The sequence below is a fragment of the Vombatus ursinus genome, unplaced genomic scaffold (assembly GCF_900497805.2).
Source record: "Vombatus ursinus unplaced genomic scaffold, bare-nosed wombat genome assembly UNPS02014812.1, whole genome shotgun sequence".
NCBI lineage: Eukaryota > Metazoa > Chordata > Mammalia > Diprotodontia > Vombatidae > Vombatus > Vombatus ursinus.
The window spans coordinates 97,482,776-97,502,538 of NW_020954590.1; the positions used below are offsets into that span (position 1 = coordinate 97,482,776).

A 19,763-nucleotide genomic window follows, 5' to 3' on the forward strand; every position below is an offset into this window, starting at 1 on the left:
ACACACACACACACACACACACACACACACACACACACACACACACATGATTTTCCCTTCACTCCTCACCCAGAACACTCCATTGCTCAATTCCATGCTTTTCTACAAGCTTCCTGGAATGCATTCCTTCCTCACTTTTACCTTTTAACAAACCTACTTTTCTTCAAAAGGCATCTAGGTGGCACAGTAGATAGAGTGCCAGACCTGGAGTCAGAATGACTTCTTTCTGAGTTCAAATCAGGCATCACACAGTAACTGTGTGACTCTGGGCAAGTCACTTAACCCTCATTTGCCTGTTTTCTCATCTTAAAATGAGTTGGAGAAGGAAGTACCAAACCACTCCAGTGTCTTTGCCAAGAAAAACCCAAACTAGCTCAGAAAGAGTCAGACACAACTGAAATGACTCAACAATAACAACATATTTCCTTCAAAGTCTAGCTCAGCAAACTTTCTACATGAAGTATTTTCTGATTACATTAGCACCTACCTAACCCCAAATTATTTTACTTGTTTTGTATAGATCTTGTATTTACTTATGGACATGTCCCTTCACCCAAAACAATATAAGCCCCTTGAAGGCAAGGACTATTTTATTTCTCACTACATCTGTGGTACCTAGCACATTGCCTGGCACATATTAGACCCATAACAAACGCGTGGTTGATTGGCATAAAATGTTCTATCCAAAAGTATTCATTTATTTATTTAGCATATTGGATAGAAATTACATTATATTCTAGAAAACCAATAGCCTATTAAAGAGAAATGAGCTTAGAGTCACATTTCCTGATTGTCTATACCAGCTAACCTTTCTGAGCCTCAATTCAGTTATCTTGAAAATTCAAATGATAATTATATCATCTACTTCATAGGATTGTTATAACTCTATATATTATATGCATATATATTAAAGCATTTATTAAGTTAAAGTACCCTATAAATGCAAAATATTATTATTAACATGTATATTTATTTAGAAATCCTTGTGTTTATGCAAGTTAGTTTTTAGTTCTTTTGTCCACATGTGGGTTCAGCTGATATTACTATGCTAGGCAGAGAAAATGCTGGAAACCGTCCAGTTTTACAACTTAGGATATCTTCTACCAAGAGGAAGCAAATGTGTGGGAAAGCAAATTGACTGTGTTGAGGTAATTCATTGGAGAACATTAGTTAATGAAGCAACCTCCATTCATCATTTAGAATGCTGAATAAGGAATGTGTAGGTGATGGTCATGAGGGAAGATACTACTCTTGGAATGACATCATTAAAAGAAAAGGGACATCTCACATCACATCAGACCTATGGGACTAGACCCTGAAAATTTTAGGAAAGTTTCAGTTACATGTTCCATATTATAAAGATAGAAACATGAGAAAATTCACGAATCTTCCCATGGTTAACCAGAATCTCAACCTGCCTCCAATGGTCATATCTTGAGATGCCACACTATGCCATTAGAGACAAGAATTTTCTAGAAATAGTCTCAGGATTCTAAAAATAGGAACTGGCTCCATGGGGACCCTGGTCTGGACTAGCATGAATCTTAAACTTTAATGTTTAGCCATGATCAAATTGACATACATAATTCAGTATATCTAATATATATTCAATGCTATTTAGTTGTTTGTGACTCTTCCTGAAGGGATGGAAGAAGCATGAAAGAATTAAAAACTCTTTGAAACAATAAGGCAATTAATGCAAATTGGCTTTAGGTTTAGAGGGACAAGGTTCTCTTTAAGCCGACCCTGATTGTCTCAAAATATCTAAAACCACAAGCCAAACATTTTTGATGTAGATATGACTGGTTACTCAGTAAGTTATATGTTTAGTATTTAGACTATGTTTTAACTTTATCTTTAAATTAAGTTCATAAAATTTGATAGAACATAAACCAAAGTAAAACTTTTAAAGAAGATGTCACTTGGATGCAAACATAGATGTGGAAATCAGATATTTCCTAACCTAATTAAATGTCAATCTAGTACTAAATCTACATTCCTTTCTATATTCTTAACTGATCATATGTCTTTCCCAAGCAGTAGGTAGAAGCAAAGATATTTGTGATGTATTGCCCATGGTGGTTAAACATGCTTTTCCCAAAATGTTGTTGTTGTTCATCATTTCATTATTGTGTGACTCTTTGTTTTCCCCCTTTGGGTTTTTCTTGGCAAAGATACTGGAGTAGTTTGCCATTTCCTTCTCCACTTGATTTTATAGATGAGGAAACTGAGACAAATAGGGTTAAGTGACTTGTCCAGGGTCAAACAGCTAGTAAGTGTCTGAGGTCAAATTTGAACTCAGGAGGATGAGTCTTCCTGACTCTAGGCCTGGCACTCTATCTATTATGCAACCTAGCTGACCTTTTGTCAAAATAGGTAACAGCAAAATTTGAGGTTTCCATTTTAAAAGCCAACATAGACCCCAGGCATATTTTAATTTTTTAATTATATAAGAAGTTATCTTATTATAGTATTGTAAAATTTAGTATTTTTAAAAGTTTTTAGGGAAAATTAAAGAAAAATTAGTCCATCATTCTTATTAGCACTATTATATATTAAAACCTATTCTTCCTTAGAAAGAGGGAGCATGGTTAGGATCCATTAATGTATTTGAAATGGTCTTGCAGTGTAAAAGAGAAGGGCCTTAACCAAAAATAGACAGAGGAAGGAACCGAAAACATTTCTGTAAATGGTACCACCATTCTCATAGCCACCCTAATGACACATTTCACTCCTTCCTTTCCATTGACTTCCATAGCCAATTAATTAATAAGTCAGTGTGTTCACAGTATATATCACCAGCCCTCCCTCCTTTTCATCTGCTACCACCATAGTACAACACATCATTACCTTCTCATGGACTATTATAATTGCCTTTAGTGTCATCACTCTCCCACCCCTCACCATAGATCCTTTACACTGCCACCAGAGTAATCTTGTTATGTATAAATTTGATCATACCGTCCTCAATAGCTCTTGCCTAAGATACAAAACTCAATGTTTAATTAAGCATTCAAGACACTTGTCAATATGGCACCCACTTATCTTTATGGTCTTAGCCCATACACTTCTCTTTTATGTTCTCTACTTTACAAACAAATTGAACTAGACATTTTCCACAGACATTTCTCTATTATTATCTGCCTCCTTTGCTCAAAGTATTTCCTAACCATAGGAATGAGAGAGGCAGCTGTCACACTGTAAGAGAGAAAAAGGGTTAAAAAAGACCTTGGCAGACAAGAGCATTGGGATGACAGATTAAATTTATACAGATAAATTTAAAATATTACAATGGAGATTTTAAAAATAACCTTTACAAGTACAAAATGATGATGAAGGAGATGATGGCTTAGCAGTTCATCTGCAAAACATATGAAGGCTTTTAGTGGAATGAAGACTTGGTATGGGTCAATATGCTATCTTTGAAACCAAGAAAACTAAGGAATTAAGAGTTCTACTGTAATCTTTCTTGGTCAGAACACATCTGAACTATTATATTCAACTCTGAGCATCACATTTTAGGAAAGCCATTGATTGATAAGCTGAAAAACATCTAGAGAAATGAAAACAATTTGGTGAAAAGCCACACATATGTGTCATATCAGAATCAGTTGAAGAAACTGGTAATGTCTAGCCTGGAGAACAGAAGACTTACCAAGAACGTGATAGCTAAAGCATTTAAAGGGCTATTACATAGAAGAAGGAGTTGAATTATTCTCCTTGCACCCAGAGGGGAGAAATAGGAGCAATAGGTAGAAGTTACAAAGGGAGAAATTTAGGCTGAGTGAAAGAAGATACTTCCTTACAATTTGATTGTTGCCCAAAAGAGGACTGGTCTGTTTCATCTCATGATTTCTCCTCATTGGAGATCATCAGGCAAAGACTAGAAAAACCACTTGTTGGGTATGTTAAAGAGGGCTTTTCTTTCAGGAATAGGTTGATTTAGATGGCTTCTGAGAACCATTGCCTCCAGTGGCATGATGGAAGGAATATTGTCTCTGAAGTCAGAAAATCTGATTCAAATCCTGGATCTGCCATTAACTACTTATATGACCTTTGGACAAATCACTTCCTATTTCTAATTCTCAGTTTGCTCATCTGTAAAATCAGGGGGTTGAACTTAAAGGCCTCTAAGGTCCTTTCTGGCTCTTAACCATCAGTTCTATGATCCCTTTCAACCAGGGGCAAGCTGGAACTGCTTGTACCAGCTCTGAGAACTGATTAAGCATTCGCACCTCTGAAGTTGGTAAATATTGCAAATCAGGGACATATTTATTGTTTTGTTGGTTGTTCAGACTTAAGAAAATCATGGAGAAAATATTAATAAGTCAAATTAAACTTAAAAGCTTGTTGTACTTTTTTGGAGATCCAGTTGTTAAACATATAGCATGCCACTGCTTCCAACTATCACAATCTGTGAATGTGTGATATGAAATGTCATTTCTACCTGTTTTTCACAATCTAGAGACAATAATTCATAAGATTCTTAATTTCAACATACTTTCTCCAGAATTTTTATCATGAGGCACTATGATAGAATATCTGGAGAGCTTGCTCCAAGTCAAGAAGACCCACATTCCAGTCCTATGTTTGACATTTACTAGATGTGTAACCTTGGGCTACTCAATCTCTCGGTGCCCTAGGCCATGCTCTGAATTAGAAGTTACAAAGGAGTTGCCTATATGCATTTACTGAGGTAGATATTCCACCAGGAGATCACAGGTATGGACTCAAAATATTTTTTTTCTAGAATTAAAAAAATGCCACATTTTCCACAAAAGTCTCTCTTCCTATTCTCAATCAGAAATTATCTTTTCTTAATGAGATCTCATAGTATTTCATATCTCTCATACTTTTATCTGTCACATTTCATGTTATAAATATTTCTGCATCAGAATGAATTGAAAACTTCCTGAAGTCAGTCAGCATCTTATACTCTTCACAGATTCTTCCCTCAAAGATGTTCTCTAGCCCTATGATTTCACTGGTGTATGGATTTCCAGGTGTGGATACTCCCTTCATCTGTGCAAATCAGATACTTATTTATAATTTAAAGTCTTGGAGTGTTAGCCAGGGAACTGAGAGGGTAATTCACATATGGTCATACAGCTAGGATATGCCAGAGATAGAGTTTGAACTCAGATAACTTCCTGACATTAAGATCAGTCCTTTATCCACTATATCCACTACCCTTTGTTCCCTGTACACATCAGGTATTTAATAAATGTACTCTAACTTAATAAATGAATCACTTAATCAGTGTTTGAATATTTGCTGAAGCTCCTAAAGGTTTGGGTTTTTTTTTGCTAATTTTTGTCTTCTCTGGTGATGTTTTTCCCATTTCTAAGCACACAATTACTAATACAATTTGCCCTGCTTCTGATTATATAGTAGTTTAAATTGTTCCAATCCAAAGGAAAAAAATCCTCTATTTGGGTTTCTATCTGATTGCTTACTTAGCTTGGATTAGAGCTTGAAGCCACATTAATGCCAAACTGCATTGCTAATGTGACCCAAACTATACACTAACATTTTTTCCACGGTTTTCTAGCTACTTGCTCTACAAGTCTGCCATGTGAGAGTATGCTATTACAATAAGACAGTGGGAGTTCTAGTTTTGTGCTGTTGTGTTGGCTAGGGAAATTTGGGGTTGTTTGATTCCTCTCGTTAATGATGACAAGTGACCTTAGTTGTGCTTAGTAGATTTGTTGTGTATTTATGAATTATCCAAAATGAACTGAATTTTCATCAGAACTTTCTCCTGAACTGCTGGGTCTATGTTGTTCCTGGAAAATGGTCCCTCGTCTGCCACAGGTCTTTAAAGGGAACCCAGGAAAGTCTATCAATAGAGAAGATTTGAGAATGTCACTTCACAGACAAAGTAGATTAATGGGGCCTGTGATAGCAGAAAGATTTTCTGGATGATTAGAAATATATCTAACTTCTACACAAAGAAACTCAGTGTGATGGAGAAGTGACTCAGTGCATACCTGGCAATAAGTATTAAAAGAGATTGGGCAAAAATGGACAATCAAATGAAATTGCAAATCAATTCAGTCCATCAAGAAAGATGAATTAAACAACTACTATGTACTAGGTACCATGCTAAACTCTGGGATACAACAGATGGGAACACAGTCAACTTGACTAATATCTCTAGTAAATGGACCAATTTTTTTTTTTTTTGTAAAATACCATTTGTCATGTAGCCCTCGTATTAAAAGATGAGTAAAGTGAGACCAAGCAAAGTTAAGTGTCTTCCACAAGGCCTCAGGTAATAACTATCAGAGCAGGAACTCAAACTCAGATGTCAAAATCCAATGCAATATATTGACTTTTGTTTGAAGGTCCTTAATGACTTAGCTCTCATGGAATAACTCGTCACTTTGGTAAATTCCTCAAGTGCACCTGAGTGCCAATTGACTTTTCTGATTCAATCCAATAAGCATTTTATATTAAATGTCTCTTGTGTGCAGGACATTGTGTGAAGTGCTAGAGAAACAAAGATGTGCAATGACACTGAACTTCCCTTCAAGGAGTTTATATTCAATTAATGATGATGCAATGTCTACATAAATATATGCAATACAAGGTAAAGAATGACAGCAACAAAGAACATTGCCAATTCAAGAGGCAGGGACTTGAAAGCGAAGGTTATTATCAAGCAGAATGTTGTTACTGTCACTTCTTTCTCTTCTTTTTAGATGATGGTATCTGAAGCCCTTTAGCTGTATGAATTCCAAAACCACATTTATAACATCCAGAGACAAATCCTGGATGCATAAACATGGGAAGGACTTCAGGGATCATCAAATCTAACCTTACTGTTTTGCAGATGAGAAAACTGAGGCATAAATGATTTAAGTGACTTGGCCTCCATCACACAACTGGTTAGTGGTTAAGCCAAGACCTAAATTCAGGTTTCTTGGTTTATGGTGAAATACTCCATTGCCACATAGCTACTGTAAAAATTCTCTAGAACTACTCCTAGCCCTAGGGAAGGAGGCATTTAAAATGGGAAATGTGTCCTCAACTCTCATCATTTCCTTCAATAAATAAATGTTTCCAAAATCCTTTTCATTATACTAGTATAATATGTTTTGCTTCCATCTGCTTCATTTTCATTTGCTAGTATTTTAGCTTAGGCCCCAATTATCTACATTATTACATAAGTTCCTTAACTTTTTTCTTTGCCTCAAGTTTTTTCCAATCCAATTTATTTCCCATATCATTGCTAAATTTATGTTTTTAAAGCAGTTCTGAATATATCACTTTGTAAATTAAAAAAAAAAACTTTTAATGATTTGTTGCCTATACAACAAAATCAGATGTCATTGAATTATATTTGACTTTGTTAAATGCTTTGATAAAAAGCTATTTATCCTGCATTTTCTACTTCTGTGACTTTTATTAACATTTTCTCTACTGAAACTCCCTGTTATTAAAATTCTAACCCAATCAAGAGTACTGGATCTAAAGTCAGAGGACCTGATTTCAGATCCTGGACACACAGAGTAGAAATAATACTATAGTAAAGGACAGATTCCCCACTCTCACCTCCCATAAACATCATGAAAGAACTTCAGCAGTTTCTCAGCTTTGCAAAGTATTCCTCACTGCTTCATCCAAGATTAACCATCTTGATGGTGTCCCTCACTTCAAAGATTTTCAGTGAATACTCATGTTGGAGAATGTAGTAAGATGACATTGTGAATTAAGTGCTGAGGGGTTGATGATTTATATATTGATGGAAAAAATTCCTATAGTCGGAGTTCCAGTTGGATTATTATTATTATTATACTTGTGATTTTATCATTGTAAGGAATCCCAGTGAGGAAATTCTTAAGACCAATGCAGAGCAGGACCAGCTCTGTAAATTAATCTTAGAGAACTCTGTGTGGCACAAAGTTACTTGTCCTGGAACACGCATCCACTCTGTGTCCATCAGAGACCAAACAGGAGCCAAGTTTTCCTGACTCTGGGGCTAGTTCTCTATCTACTGCAACACAATTGTCTCTTCTCCATGTAGTGATCAAATCACAGATAGATGCCTCCTACGTATTCCTGATTCCTCTATTGGGCTATATCCTATTTGCCACTTGGCTAACTTCTACTTCCTGTTCTTATATCACTGGGGAGGGAGCATCAGTGCAATCCCTGATGTTTTCTCTTCTGGCCTGACTTTTATTACCAAGCCTGCTTAGTGGAAGCTCAAGACAAAATAAGCCACTGTTTTAACAATTCCTTTCTCTAGGAGAGCTTCACATTGCTCCTGACTTCATCCCATGGACCTCCCTTTCCCTTTCCCCTTTGAAAGAGTTTACTCTATAGCTTTATATGGACTAATTCAAGAATTCACAATGCACACTGACCTTTTAATGGTCATATCCCTATTCCTAAAGGATGCCCTTATTATTTTGCTTTAAACATTTAAAAATATTGAAGACCAATTTTGAGTGTACAAATTTGCATGTAGAAATGCAGACTCTCCCAGCTCCCTCCTCCTCTTCCCCTCTTGTTCAAGATGATCCTTTCACACAGATTCCTATAACAGATATTTCTTAACTGCTTCTACGTAATGGGCATAAGTCCACTAAATATTTTTATTTTGAAATAGAACCATGGTCATTATGCTTCGAAAGTGTTTCAAAAGCTGTTGGCCATCCTTGGGGAAAATATTTTTGTCAACACTTTTTAAAAATAAAATGCTTTGTGGTCATTTCCTCTATTAATCAGCTATCTTTTTCCAAGCCAACTGACTTTAAAAAAAACATGCATTTCTCAGCTAAAGTAGAAAACAAGCTGAAGATTCAGAAATTATCCAAATCCACTCCCTTGTTTTACAAATGAGGAAACTGAGGCTCAGAGGGATCAACAGATCTATCAAAGGGGAGGTATTAAATGGTAGAGATTGTATCTAAGGACAGATCCTCTGATTTCATGTCCATCTAGCATTCTTTCCAGTTCATCATGTATAAAATTAACTTTTTAAAATTTATTCTCCCAATCTATTGGAATTTACTGACTTCCTTTTTACAAAAAAGCAATGTATTTAAAATACTTTATATTTTCTTTGTAATCACTGTGTTGTTGTTCAATCTTTTCAGACTCTTTGTGACTCCATTTGGGGTTTTCTTGGTAAAGATACTGGAGTGGTTTGCCATTTCCGTCTCCAGCTTATTGTACAGATGAGGAAACTGAGGCATAGTTAAGTGAATTGTCCAGCATAACACAGCTAGTAAGTGTGTGGGGCTGGATTTGAATGTAGGTCTTGCTGACTCCAGTCCTAGTGCTCTAAACACTGAGCAACCTTGCTGCCCATATAACCATTCTAGCTATTTATTATAATCTAGTTACAGATGTGTACTCTGAGCAGCACCACCTCCAGGAGGCTTGAAGGGGCATGGGCAGCCATCAGTAAGTCAGGGTAGAAATCTACTTACCTCTTTGTTGTCTGTAACCTGACAAAACCTGCAGGTGTACAATGCATTAATTATCACACTTTTAATTGCTAATTGGGAAATCTGAAGAAAACTTTGGAAATATAGGAAAACTTTAAAATTTGGCCATTTGAAAATGTGGATAGTAATTCAGGAAAAACACAAGATTTCATGTCCCTTATAGCATATGACAAAGGAGGACTATAAAAGATAATTTCCCTACCTAGGCATTTAGTTTTATTTATTCAATGGTCATGCAATTTAGGAGATTTCAACCCATTCCAACAAAATGTAAGTTCTTTGAGTTCAGGGATTGCTTTTCTTTTTGTCGTTGTGTTGTTCCTTCTTAACACAGGAATTATACCTAGTAGGGACAGCTAGGTGACACAGCAGTTAGAGCACTGGACTTGGAGTCAGGAAGGCCTGACTTTGAATTCTGTCTCAAACACCAGCTGTGTCTCTGGGCAAGTCACTTAAACCATCTGGGACTCAGATCCCACTTTAGTAAGATGTGAAAGTTGGACCTGATGTTCTCTAATATCATTTCCAGTTTTAAATCTGTGATCATCTGATCCAAATGCTTGATGAATGAGTAAACCCTATGTGTATAAAGCAATGCATGTTTAAAACATTTAAAAATAATAAGAAACTACTTTTAACAATAACATTAGAACCATTAAGCATGCTCATACTCATTTTGTGCATAATCTAGGTTTGACCTCTCCATGGTATTGAAAAGTACAGGAGCGAAACTTATATTGTCTAATAAATGTTCACTGGTATGAGTTCAGACCCCAGCCCTACCATTTACTAACCTTGTGACCACGGGCAAACTGCTTATTCTTTCTAAGTCTTATTTTCCTCTTCAAAAGGTAATATCAATACTTTTCCTCCATGTCTCATAGGATTGTTGTGAAGCTCAAATATTATATGTGAAGACATCTAATAAATATAAGTTGTTATTATGCTATGCTTGGGCACTCTCATATTCTGGCACTTTTAAATCTTCCCCACTGGTTACAAAGCCTTTGAATATGGCAAAGATCCCAGTAGCTTTCAATTCTCAACTCCTTTCAAACAGGACCTCCCATTCCTCCTACACTAAAATGTGATATTCTTATCATATTCGTTCTAGAGTCTGACTCTAGTTTCATCAATAAGTAAAACTAGAAACAGCTGAAAACTCTTCTGAATTTTCTGTTCATTTCTGGAGTTTTGTTTACCATATTGTAATTTATAAGTCCTATGTTTCTTATTCATTTACACTTAGGGATAGATACATCTGTGATTTCATTGGTATAGGAGACTCCAAGTGAAGAGACTTCCTCTACAAATGCAGGCTAACATCTTTTCTGCAACTTGTAGTCTTAAAAAGTCATCTGCGGCATTGAAAAGTTAAGAGATTTGTCCAGGGTCATACAGATGGTATGTAGCAGAGACTCAAGTCTTCCTGACTCCAAAGCCAGTTCTTCATCTACCGTATTATACTACTTCTCAGTTTTATACTTACCTCCTCAAAACATTCTTATGTAAGGGCTGCTTGACACCTAAGAGTACTTTTAAGTTAAGTACTTTTAAGTTACGTGACAAATGGGAACTCTAAAAGTTTTCAGCTCTGTGAAACTGCAGTTCTAGAAGGACTGAATAAGTTGTGTTATATGGCACAGGGAATGGCCCCTTTCTTTATGATAAAGAATCATAAAATTTTTAGACAGAACTTTAATCACAAAGAATTTTTAAGTGTTTACCATATAGCAGTCAATATGTGCAAAATTCTGGGGATCTAAAAACAAAAAAAAATCTATTAGTTCTTGCCATGAAGTTAGACAGTTTCACTTCACATAACTTTGATTAATGTCCTTAGGAAAGAATAGAAATTCAGACATTCTATTGGTGAATCAACATGTACATATACAGGTATACACACAGATATAAACATATATAAACATATACATATATATGTATACATATATAAATATAGATAGATATAAGATTGGGGTGAGTATATGTGTGTATACATACACATATATATGATATAAGGTGATTAAAGGGTGAGGGCACTAGAAGCTGGGGGGGGATCAGATTAAAAGAAATTCCTAAAGGTATGTCCATCACTAGGATTTTAAGGTCCCAGAAAATGAAATTCTGGTAATGTTGGGGTAATAGGCCCCAAAATTTGGGGCCTATTCATAGGAAAACCTTTGTACTAGGGTACTTTTATCTTCCTATTGAGTTATGACTTCCACCACATTCCATGTCTGACTCCTCACTGAAATGTAAAGGTGATCCTGGGTTCTTGAAGGCTATGCCAATGGTACCCCAAATCAGGTATTCCCAAGGCAGAAAGGCTTCAGATGTGGCACTGGCATCAGATCATATGTCTGTTTTATGAGAAATAGTCTAGTTACTTTTAGAGATGCTCATTACCATATTGGCCACAGGGTGATTACCCAGGATTATCTATGCTTAAAATCTAACTACAAAATTGTAGATGAACTTCAATCTGCATCCATGGAGAAAGTACCCATATTGACAAATACACAACACATACATATGCATGTATATATGTGTGTGTATGTATATATGTATATATTTGGAGGCAATCAGGATTAAGTGACTTGCTTAGGGTCTCACCATTGGTGTTTGAGGCAGAATTCAAAGTCAGGTCTTCCTGACTCCAAATTCAGTGCTCTATCCATTGTGCCACCTAGCTGCCACTACTATGTACAAACCCTGTATTAAGATGCAGCAGTATAATGAAAAAAATGAAAAGTAGCCCCTGCCCTCAAAGAACTTATATTCTATTGGAATAGGTTGAAATCTACTAAATTGTATGACCATTGAAAAAATAAAACCAAATGCTTAAGTTGGAAAAATATCTTTCATGGTCTTCCTTTGTCATATGTTATAAGAGACATGAGAAATGATGGATTTGAACCCCTGACTTCAGGTCTGGTGCTCTATCCACTGTGCCACTTCGCTGCTCCTATACATCGTTATTGTATTGAAATATTAAATCATAAAGATAAACAAAAGAGCACACTCTTCAGGTATTGTTTTGATTCCCAAAAACTGAGCAATCAGTATTTTAAGCACCTACATATATACTATGCTACTAAGTATTTGGATGCCATATAGATGGTGCATAATCCCATCTTTAAGCAAGAAAATAGAACTAGGAAATAGAATACATAGGGAAGCAAATGGAGAATACTTTTTGAAGAGCAACATATCAAAAATTGCTAAGTGATAAATGGAAAGATATGCTACATAAAGAATTGACCAGGGCACATTGGAGTCACTCTTGCAAAGTTTTTTTTTCTTCAAAGTCAGGCAATAGAATAAAAAATCTGCACCTAGATGGGAACTCAGAAGCCATCAAATTTAATTACCTCATTTTACATACGAGCAATGAGAGGCTCAAGGATGGAGGTCGCATGAGTAATAAGAGTTAGAGTCAGAATTTGAATCCATAAATGAAATATGGAGTATGTATTGTAGAGACATTGAGGGAAGGAATTAGAGGAAACTGAGGCACAAGGAGGTACTTACCTATTTTCTTACCACTAATCAATAATGGAACCACAACTAAAATGCAAGTATTTTGTTTTCTCATAGAGGGCTCTTTATACTAAGCAACATTGTCTAATTAATTAGATTGAGATTTTGTAGAGAAGAGCATCTCCTATGTATTTCTATGGCAAACAGATGTCCAAGGTATTCCCTGAACTACAGCTACAGTCTCTCTCTGGTATAATGATTGTTACTTTTTGGGTTTTGCAAGGAAAGTGTTATATATTATTTTTATTCAAGGCAGAGAACCTTTTAGGGCTGTATCAAAACCATACATACAAAGGTGACGCTATAAAGAATAGACTGATGCACTGAAATAAGACATCATCATGACAGATTCAGGGAATGTGGTGCCTGTTGTTTGTAGCACAAGACAATGACACTTGTCTGACTCTGGCCTTGGCACTGGAGCTTCTCCGGGTTCTAAAGTCAATTAATTTATAGTTAGAAAAGATTATCTGAATACAAGTAGCCATTATAACACTGATTATTAATATTATAGTACTAGGTCTCAAACTCAAATTTAGTTTAGCACTTGTGTTGGTACTTGTTGAGTAGTTTCAGTTGTGTCTGACTCCCCATAACCTAATTGGGGTTTTTCTTGGCAAAGATACTGGATTGGTTTGCCATTTCCTTCTCCATGTAGCTATACTACTAGTAGCTAAATATTTGTTTTACTTCAGGAATATTAATTAATCTAATTATATATTCTTATAAAAAAGAAAAAAATAATTTTATAATATAGTTTGGATAGCAAGGAATTAAAATCAAGAAAAGAGAGAGAATTAGAGTAAGGGTACCTTGCCACATGAGTTTAAATTGCAAGGCCCAGAGAAACCAGATCCCAGGGTACAGAAGAGCTGATAGATGTGTTTTTTGGGCTGCTGTCTACGAGCTTTCAAATATCATGGATAAAAGGAGTAGCACAGGACTGAAGGAAGGCAAAAACTGTTCCAGTTTTCAAAAAAGAGGGGTAAAATCTACAGGCTACAGGGTAGTAACCCTGATTTTAATTTCTGCCATGTTCTAGTACATATTGTTAATGTGATAATTAGGAGACATCTAGAAAAGGGAGCACTTTTCTCAAAGAATAATCATTAATGGTTCACTGTCACCTTTCTAGGAGGTCTTCAGTGGAGTGTTCTGAGTATGTATACTTTGCCTTGTGCCATTTAACATTTTTATCAGTGATGATAAAAGCAGAGGCCACATGATCATTGAATTTGTATATGACACAAAGCTTAGAGGTAATTAATTGAGTGACAGTGCATTATTAGAAGGTGTTTCCATAAATTGCTTGCAAACACATAAAGAAACAAAATCTTTCCACTGAAATCTTATGCTGAAGTGCACCTATGGAGAATTTCTGCAGAGAACAAGTCTACTGTGGAAGTCTAGATCTCAACTTCAGTTTCCATGAAGGCTCTATTGCATTAATGGATGCTGTTTTACACTTCTGTCCCACTTCTACACCCCTCAAGATTGCCATCATAAATGAAACAACAAAATACCTTTTCAGCCCTGTAAATAATTTGATGGTGTGACTCCAGTCCCCTTCTTTCCAATACAATGACATATTTACACAGGGATAATATGCAAAGAAACTTAATATAGTATCAAAAGTTGTTTATTTCCATAGGTTTCTGTCCTGAAATATTTTCCATTTATTAATCTCCAGCCCTTCCTACAACCCATCTTGCTTCCTACCAGCTATTGAATGAAGCTCATATTTCTGTTAGTTATCAGAGTGACATGTAAAGAAATATAGAATAATAGCACATTTGGGCTAGACTTTAGAAGTGATTTACTACCTCCTCTTAGCAGAAACATGCAGTGTATGAAGCACTTCACTGTGCAACTTGCCCATACTGCTTCCTCTGAACTTGACTCTGTAAATTGTTCTCCCTGGCATCATTTGATACTGTATGAGCCATAAATATTCTAGCTTCCAAGGGGTGAGAAAACATCTAAAAGGAGACGTACAAGATTTTAAAGGAAAACAAACACATCTAATTAGTAAGGTATCATTTATATCATCTACCTAGATTTCTATAAATAAGGTAATTATTAAAGTGTCATGCCAAAAATTAATTTCACCTGAATTGTTAGGATAATTAGATACTGGAAAGCCTTCTAAAGAAACCTATTTACTGTTTAATAGTTTAAAAAAAAATCCAACAAGACCACTGAGTCATTAATGTTTTAAAAATTAGAGAATATATTTTAATACAGTATTATAAAATATTTGTTACTATTTCTGATTTCAAATAATTCTGTTCAGTTTTGATTCTTTGATTGTTTTATAAAAAAGTATGTCCTTTGCTGGCAGAAGAGGTCATCTAACCTGATTGCCAAAACAGATGATTTCATAATTTGGATACTTCAGGTTAGAAAAAAAAACCTTTCTTAGCACAATTATCTAAAAAAAAATATTTAAAAAGCACACACATTAATTATGGAGGCCCAAACTTTATTATTACACAGTTTAGCTATTTTCCCCCAATGCTATCTTAAATTTCTGTTGGTGAATATTTTCTTTAATGAAATGAAAAATCAATGCAAGAAAAAGATTGTGTCCTAGCTCTGAAAAGTCTCTGAGCAATTCCCAAATTAATGTCTTTTCAATAAGATTATGAGGTCTTCTGACTCTATAGCCAGGGTCAATTTCAGGCCTTTATTTGTCATCCAATATTTAAGAAAATCTATGACATTATTAGGGCAAGGAGTTATGTAACATTTATCATTTAATAAAATGTTTTCAAATTGGAAAAGACCAGAGTTCATTATAAATCCTATAGTTAGATAATTTTCTTTTAAAAAATTATCATAGGATCAAAACTTAGAACTGGAAAGTGCAACTCCTTTATCTAACAGATGGGAAAAGTAATGCCCAAGTAGATTAAGTGACTTTTGACAGTTACAGAGGCAATAACATTAGAGATAAGATTGGAACCCATTCCTCTGACTCCAGAATCAGTGTTGTCATATTTAAGGTGATACTCTAATTAGCCTATTATATAGAGAAGGTCTAGAGCAGAGGTCCCCAAACTTATTTGGCTTATTGCCCCCTTTGCAAAAAAATTACTCGATGCCTCCCTGGAAATCTACTTTCTTTAACCCTTTAATGTTTTTTCTTAATTTGCATCATTTAAAAAATGAAATACAATTTTTTAAAATGACACATCTTAAATTTAATAATTTATGGTAAATTTGTGGGTTTTTTCCTGCATTGAAATTTTGATGATGCAATATTGTGTCATGTAACCATATAGTATCATATTGTAAACAAGTCATTACATACACATATTCCTGCCAATCCATGCTGCACTTCCCAACAATGAACGGCGCACTCACCTGCCAATACTTGTTTGTTAAGACCTGTTGGTGGACTTGACCACTGATAAGTTATAATTTGCACTTTCTGTGTTTATTTGGAAAATAATGTAATCACTATGACTTTAACTCTGTTACACAACAGATGAAACATGTACAAATGGCTTTTCAAAATTTTCTTCTCTTCTTTCCTTATGCTTCCACAGACCCCTTATTCTTATTCAATGCCCCCACAATTGTACCTAAGCCTACTACTGCCCCATTGGATCATTCCAGTGTCCCACAGGATGTGTTACTGCCCACTTTGGGAGCCTATAAGGAACAAAATCAATAAGCCCCTTTTGTAGTTGAATAGTCAAGAAGTCCCAGAAGTTGAATTGGAGACTTGAACTATATCTTAGTTTTTTTATTAAATGTTATCTTAAACCAGATTTGCTTAGACAAAAATAACCAGATAATTTCTAGATTCTGTGCACTAATTTATCTCTTACTGTGTCAAAGAGAAGTTTTTCATTGGTTTTATTGGTTCAACATTAGATTATTTTTAGAAATTTCTGATGACTTCAGAATTCAAAAGATTGCTCTTTATAGGGGTTAGATGGCACAGGCTAAAGTGCCCTTTTAGAGTTGAAAGCTCATGCAAATGCACATATGGCTTCTAAATAGCTGTGGGACCATGGCCAAGTGACTCAACCCTCAAGTACCAGTACTTATTTTATAAATTAATGATGGTTGATTTGGTGGAGCATTTTCTAAACCAATAATTCTCTACATTGAGAAAATCATTCCTTATCTACTATTCATTCACAGACAAATAGCTAGGAAATGTGAAAGTGATCAGACAGGTATGCTTTTGAATATCTCTTTCTATGCCATTTTAAGTTCTGCTATATTAAAATGTTTATTTTTTTAGATAAACTTGATGAAAGAATTAACCCTTCAGTCTTACTCTCTAAAACTCTCTCTATATGTGTGTTTGTGTGTGTGTATATATGTATGCATACCTTCTCGATTGTTATTAGCTCTTCAATGAAATTCTCATATAGTAACCACTACAATTTAAATAACAGGATCATAGATTTAGAAGTTGAAGGGACCTTTGGGGGTCATCCAATCCAGCTTCCTTATACTTTTATAATTATACAATTACATCTGCCTTCTTTAATTTTTTAAGCCCATTGAAGGTGAGGAATGGGAGGAAAGAAGGGATAATGCAAAAATTTAAAAATTGTCTCAAGAAATCAAGGAGCAATGCTATGATTTCCATGTGCCTAACAGAATTCCACATGCCTTGCCATCAACAGAAACATAATGCTAAGTTTCCACTGACACCAGGTGGATGACTTTGAAAAAACACTTTTCTATGTTTAAAAAGAGTCTTGTTTAAATGTTTTTCTCTTTTCTGTACTTCTAATATAGCAGTAGTGGTGACATTTTCTAATAATAACAATAACAACAACAACAATAGCTAGTATTCATATAGTGCTTTAAGGTTTATAAGAACTTTACAAATAGTATCTTATTTAATATTCACAACCCTGAGAGGTAAGTGATATTACTAATCCCGTTTTAGAGATGAGGAAACCAAGGCAGACAGGGGTTAAGTGACTTGTCCAGGATCACACAGCTACAAAGTATGTGTAGCTGAGTTTGAACTCAGGTCTTCCATACTTCCACCTAGAATACCTGTCAGAAGCTAATTTACTTCTGGAAGTTCTGCAATGGTGTGCTTTCCATGTACCACTATGGAGATGATACTGTTGCCCTTCCCCCACACCTCACATGGAAGCATAGGAATTAAATGTTGGGGAGAGGGGAATGGCTAACACTAAACTTTCTGCATGACTTTGGGCAAATCACCTAACTTCTTTGGGTTTCTATTTCCCTTGCATTTATGAATTAGACTAGATGTTCTCTTTCTCTCTCTCTAAAGTGCCTTCCAGCTCTAACATAGAATGGATTTGATGATTCTATAAATCCATTAGGGAAAATTAAAAAAAAGAATTTCACCCAAATCCCTCTGAGATAAAGAGCTGAAATATGTCCCACAGCTATTGTAGTAATTTAAACCATTTTGGAGAATTAGGGTGTCCTCTGTTTTTTTTTTTAATCTGTTGACCCAAATATGTAGATTTTATAACAGCCACAGACATACTTAATTCATTTAAACTAAGAAACAAGGACTGCCCATCATATTCTCCCTGCATTAAAAAAACTGCATGTATAATTTATATCAGGGTTTCTTCAGATGCTCCTTTATCCTCACAAGGATTCATCTTTGTGTAGACAGGTAAAGTCCTACAAAATACAATGAACAGCAACAAAATAAACTATTCCAAATGATTAATCTTTTCCAATGTCCAATTGGGTGGCCTGAAATAACAAAACTTTGTTACAACTGATTAAATACAACAAGAAATCCTGTGGAATGAATGGCCTCTCTTTTCCTTATTTATGTGACATTCACTATACAGAAGGAATTGATTATATGCTGAAGAAAGAAGAACTAACCTCTTCATGGGTCTTTTGTTCTGCTATCAATCAAAATTTCCTTTTAGCTGTCCTTAAATATCCCACGCCATCCACCAAAAAACAAAACGCGTACACATGCACATCACATATCTAGGAGCATGGAAGAAGAAAGAAAGGCCTTCTATAACTGGGTTCAAAGAGTTTCCTTTAGTTTCTAATTCAAATCTATAGACTGCCTCTTCAAATTTTAGCTGCTCTGGGTTAAGGAAAGGAAAAAAAAAACCAATAATAAGATAAGGCAGAGTCAGGGGTTCTAATTTTGTCTCTGTTATTATTAATTCTTTATGTAACCTTGGATAGGTCATTTCTTTCTGAGCATCAGTTTCTTCATCTATTTTCTCTGAAAATATCACTGGGTTTCATCATACTGGAACATTTTTAGACAGTTTAAAATGCAATTGAAAGGTGCTATCATCACACTATTTTAATTTCATCCCCTATAAATATTATTTTTTTAGTAATGGAATACTTATAAGAAAAATGTTGGAAGTCTCACAATGATGCAACATGGTATAATGCTCACATTATATTTGTAGTCGGAACATTCTGATTTGAATGCTGATTCTGTTGCTTACTATCTGTATAATCATGAACAAATCTGAAACTCAGTATCTCAGCTATAAAACGAGGCCACCAAGGTCCTTTCCAGGTGTAAATCTTGTAATTCTATAGGCTTGTATCACAAGCCTTCAGGTTTGTTTTATAGGAATAGGATTTTTGATTTCTAAAATCTGCCACCACATTAACTACAAATCTTTCATTCGTTCAATGAATATCTTTTTTTTAAACCTGTTACTGTTTACCTAAATTTGGTTATGCTAGATATTATCTTAATATTAGTCATTATTTATTTGAGCAATTATATTTTGATAATTCTTCCTAGCA

At 35.1% G+C, this 19,763-nt stretch overlaps 1 protein-coding gene across 2 annotated transcripts in view; it reads left to right on the forward strand.

The window, feature by feature from the left end:
* Positions 1–19,763, forward strand: part of LOC114054274 (peptidase inhibitor 15) — a 48,340-nt gene that overhangs the window by 12,525 nt on the left and 16,052 nt on the right. The gene's annotated exons all lie outside the window — the stretch shown is intronic.